The following is a 5,473-nucleotide window of genomic DNA, read 5'->3' as shown; positions in this document are numbered from 1 at the left end:
ACACACACACACACACACACACACACACACACACACACACACACACGATCCCAAATAAGAAACCATCAAGGTTTTTAATTTTCTTTTGCTGTGCACTTTCATGACCAAAGCAATAATTCTTAGGCACACCTGGTAAATTATTGATACAACCAGAAACAGCCCCACCCCCAGCCTCCTGGACTCTGTGAAACACAGGGCTTTTAAGGTGGCCGCCCAGCGAGGGTAACTCCTCCATCTTGCCTTGTTAAACGCTGCTGGTAAGTCAGGGCCCGAGATGAAAGAGTGGGTGAGCTGAGTCAGCAGGTAGTGCTCCTCACAGGCCTGCCACCTGTTTCACTGAGCATGCGCTCCTGTCAGCACCGGCGCTGAGTGAAAAGAGGGGAGTCTTTGTGGACTGGAATCATGTCCCTTCCCCTTGGGCTCTTCCTTCCCCTCCTCAGGCGGAGGAAAAATATCTTCTGGGAAAGCAACCCAGAGATGATTTCCAAGGCTCCCACCAAGGGGGAGAACATGCATTCTTTTGAGGGCTGGTGGAGTATTGGCCAACTGTGAGTGAGCCCCCCTCAAAAAACAAAACAAACAAACAAACAAAAAACCTACTACATTGCAATCTGCAGAGACAACTCCCCTGCCTCTGAATGTTAAAATGGACAAGTATCCCAGCTTCTGTCCTCTAGAGATAAGAAATGGCCACTCAGGCCCTGGGCAGTCAAGGCCGTGTTGACTTCAGGTGCATCTCTGGGTCTGTATCCCTTTCCCATTCCAGTGAAGAAGCACAGCTGCTCCATCCTCTCTGACACTTTGCAAGACTATAAATTACCAATAAAAGTACCAAAAGAGGACACTCAAGAGGAAGGGGGCTCTTATCAAGGAACCCCCATGTCTCTGACATGTCTGTTAATAAGAGGCACACAGGACCCGCATAGTCACTGGGCCCTCCTGGGTGGGGGTGGGGCCGTGGAGGGGAGGGGAGTTCACCACCCAGGCTGGCATGGATGAGCAAGGTGAGGGAGGGGACCGCCACATAGTCACCCCCACACAGAGGGAAGTGGGTCACAGGGTAACACTTTGCCTAGGGAAGTGTCCCCCCTCCCTGCCTAGGGGAAGGAAAAGAAACCCAAAAAGGACTAGAGAGAACTTCGTGTGTGTATGGGGGGGGAGGGGTTGCTTCCCGACTCCACTCCCACAGCAAATCAGCGGCTCTGCCCTATTATTTACTAGTGATCCTAAGGCTCACTGTAGATTCTGCACTATGGAGACTTAACATCAGCAAAACGGAAATTCACTTTTGTCATTTGGGACTTGGATGAAACTAGAAAATGTCCCATCAGACATCACACCCAGCTTGCCCAACACCTAGACGCTCCCTAAAGCCCTGATGTTGTATCCATACAGATAGTGACCTCTGGGCCCTTCATCAATATAGGCTAACGACAACAACAGAGAGGGCTGTCATCTGACCTTTGCTGACCCTTTCTGCCTCAGGCAGCTTTAGACACGTACACTACTGTATCTAGACTCACAATAGGCCCAGGAAGAAACCCAAGCTCAGAGAGGGGGCACTACCGTCAGGGTAGCACAGTGCCAGACAGGACCCTGCTCAGGCCCTTTGCATCTGCTTCCTAACTGTGCGGTTACAGCCTGATGTTTGTACTTTGGGGATATAAACCAGGCCAGAGGTTCAGGTCTCTGATCACAGAGCCCCAAAGACCTTGGATCCCGTATTGAAGTCAGCATGAGGTGTGCTGGCAAGCCTAGCCTTGCTGCTCTGGAGACTGGGGGACAAGAGGATTAGATGAGATACTTCACACAAAGGGCTACTCGCATGTGCCATCAGTCAACGTGGGTTGACATGGGCTCCAGGGCACACCTAGGTGGGAGGGGCAGGGGAAGGACGCAGCAGGAACTTCCTCCATGAAAGCTGTAATTACAGCGCCTCCGTCACACCGGGGACCCCGGGGCATTGGGACAGCTTGCAGTTCAGGGGGTCAGGTCATATCTCTGCATGGATGGGCAATCACAGGGCTTGGAGGCGGGCCAGATGGGGACAAGCTGGAAGAATACTTGAATCTGAGTTGGGTAGCACGGCCCGTCGAGGACTGTGTACCTCAGAGCCCCCATCCACAGGAAGAGGTGGCTATAATCCCTTTCCCAAGAGATTGGCAGAGTGAGACAAAGCCCTCCGGTTTCCGTTCAGGTATTTATCGGTTCCCTCCCAAGAGCACATATGTAATGTGTGGATCTGAGCCAAATTCATATTAAATAACAGCTTCACCCAGCACTACTCTTACCCATCAGACTCTGGCCATGATCTGAAGGACCCATCCCAGTGGCCCAGCAGGATAGCACCAGTCTCTCAGGTACGCACAGTGTGTCCAGGCCGGCTCAGGTCCTACACGTATATTCTATTAGCCCTACTAAGTGCTGTTTTTTAACCCTCTTCTCACAAATGGGGAAACTAAGGCTCAAAGACAGCAGGTAGACTACTCAAGAGCCAGATGGCAAAGGGCCCAGACCTCCAAGGGGGAGAGTGGACATACCTGACTCCTTGCTATGTGGCTTCTCTACCCCGTGAGCATACATGTGTTATAACCATATCTGGCAGGTGAGTGAACCGAGGGTCTGAGCCAGTACACAGAGAGGGTCAGAGCTGTTTTCCCGCTGCTGCAGCAGGCTGGTGTGGATCTGTCTGCAGCTACTGAGTATGGATGGTGTGGTTGCAGGAAAGGGGCAAGGCAGACAGGCTCCGCTCCCCCACCTATCCCACACCATAACCCAGGGCCCTGGCTAGGAGGAGAACAATGATGTTCTGCTTTCTGAGGTCCCACTGGCCAGGCTGCAGCATGAACCCCCAGATCCTGATCCAAAGCCTGGAAACGTCCTATTTCCAGAGAAGTCCACTGGATTCCACTCTAGGGAAAGAACTCATTCTTCTGTGTTCTCAAGGTGATCGGCTCCAGACCATGTTCAAGTCTTTGTTGATCCACAACCTCCTTCTCGGTTCCACGCTGAGTCCACCGTGGTCAGTCTCGGGCAGATCAGAAGGGAGCACACTGACAGCATTGGCCCTTCCCACCCAGTACAGAGCTGTGCTCCAAGCTCTAATCCCCATCTCTAAGTGGCTGAGGCAGGAGGAGTGTGAGTTTTAGGACAGCCTGGGCTATGTGATAACACCGTGTCTCAAACAAACAAAACCTTAAGCCCGCTTTCTTTGTGTCTCTTTTATATGGAGATAAACATATATGTTCATGTGCATATGCATGTCTGCATGTATGTGGGTATACATGCATGCTTATGTGGGTGCATATGTTTGTGCATGTATGTGGAAGCCGAAGCTGATGTCAGGACTTATCCTCGGTTACTCTTCCACCTTACTTTCGAGGCAGGGTCTCTCAACTGAACCCAGAGCTCACAGATATGGCTAGTCTCGTCAGTGAGTTTGCTTAGAGACCTCATGGCTCCACTTTCTAAGAATTACATGTGTGCTATTAGGCCCACTCTGTTTGTGTGGGTTCTTGGGGATCTGAAATTGGTCTCATGCTTTAATCACTAAGCAATCTCCCTGGTCCCAGATTTTTCTTATGAATGAAGATGCCAATCCTATAAATACTTTAAAATCAAAATAATTGATCCTGAGGATGCTGAAATGATCTGACATGTCCCTGCCATCAAGGGTTACCGGAGGAGAGTAGAGCAAAGGAGCCAGGAGGCTTCCAGAGGCAGAAACACTGAGCTGGGTTTGAAGGGAGTGCTTAGATGCTTAGAGCCACCGAGGAATGTTCTAGAATCTAGATGGAGGGACTAGTACTCAGAGTGTGAGCTATGATGGAAGAGGATACAGAATGAGGGTGTCCTGATTTCTAGTATGGAAGATGCAGAGGCAGGAGCATGCTGTTGTCTGTCTGTTTGTTGGCAGGGTGCTGGGTTGGACTCAGGGAGCAGGTCACTTCGACACACTCTTAAGGCCAGGGACTGTGCTGGGCAGTGGGGACCAGAGTATAAACTTCATAGTCTCTGGTGCCTTAGATCTGGGCTGCGAATTTCTGGAGTTGGGAGGGAGGCGATAGGGATAGAGAGCTGGTATTTGAAGCCCAGAGGTGGACAAGGTAAGCGGCATCTTCACAGGCCTGGGCAGGAGGGTGGCGTGGGCAGGGCAGCTCCAGGATGGACTTGAGTAGGAAGAAGGAATTGCCCAGGGGCCTAAGGACAGGAACACACTTCGGGGAAGAGGTAGTTGCTGGGCTGGGCACGGCATTGGCTGCAGGAAGGAAGTGCAAAGGAATGGATGGAAAGAATTGCTGAGAACGGGCAGTAGAGCCCTGGGAGGAGGTCGGCTGAGGCCCAGAAGCTCTGAGCTCCCATCGCTTTGGTTGATCACCTCTCAAAGAAACAGGTCAGGGAGCGACTTCACCTAAGAGGGCAGCCTCTGGAGACAGCCATATGTGTTCAAGCCTAGCTGCCCCCAACGATGAATGAGTCATGTGACCTGGGACACGTGACTTTGCTTTTGAGAGCCTCAGTTTGTACCTCTGTGAAATGGGGACAGCAGCACTTGTTTTCTAGGACTGTTGTGAGAGCCGGCAGCCTCTCAGGGATGGATTCCGTGCCAGCTGGCATTGTGTATCCGTTGTTTCCTTTCCAGCTGTGGTCAGGAAGGAATCTCTTTCCATTCATTTGCTGGTCTGGGCCTCTTCTCTTCAGCTTAGCCATTCCCAGGGTGCTGATCCGTGCCAGGCTGTGTGCTGAGCTGGTAGGAAGGCACTGCCCTGCCCTGGGTGAGTTGCCACCCAGCCTCCCTGCCCCCACCTGTCAGCCACACCCCAGCAAGATCCTGTGGAAGAGTCCCCTGTGAGTCCCAGGTGGAGAGTGGGGACCCAGGGCCGTATCAGACATGACAGAGACCAGAGGATGGGGCCTCCCTTTCAAAAAGAAAGTATTCCGATTTGGCTCTAGGTGATGAAATCATTTTATTGAGTGTCACTTTTGACTTTAGGTTAGTTGCCTGAAGAGTCAGAGAGGGACAAATGAGCACCATGAGGGCATGAACTAAGACGCTCCTTCCCACCCCGACAAGGCCACACCCACCCCGACAAGGCCACACCCACCCCGACAAGGCTGCACCTCCTAACAGTGACACTCCCTTTGGGGGCCTTATTTTTTCAAAGCACCACAACTTCTCGTACACATATGCAAAGACACATACATATGAATTTAATATGTTAAAACGTTTCAAGCAAGAAAATGCAGACGTTGGCCCTCATTCTCTAATTCCACCCCCAGATAACCACTCCCCTCTTTATACTCTGACGGTTCCTCTCCAGGCTGATTTTTAAAGTACAGTATTTCTCACTTTTCTGATCAATGTGATGTCATTTTGTAATCTTGCTCAGACTCACACACATTTGCACCCATAGCAAAGGCTTGCACTTTTTGGAGGCTTCATGTGTCTGTGCACATGTGTGTGCATGTGTGT

The sequence above is a fragment of the Microtus ochrogaster genome, chromosome 10 (assembly GCF_000317375.1).
Source record: "Microtus ochrogaster isolate Prairie Vole_2 chromosome 10, MicOch1.0, whole genome shotgun sequence".
In the NCBI taxonomy this organism is placed as follows: domain Eukaryota; kingdom Metazoa; phylum Chordata; class Mammalia; order Rodentia; family Cricetidae; genus Microtus; species Microtus ochrogaster.
Note: the sequence above shows the minus strand (reverse complement) of the source record.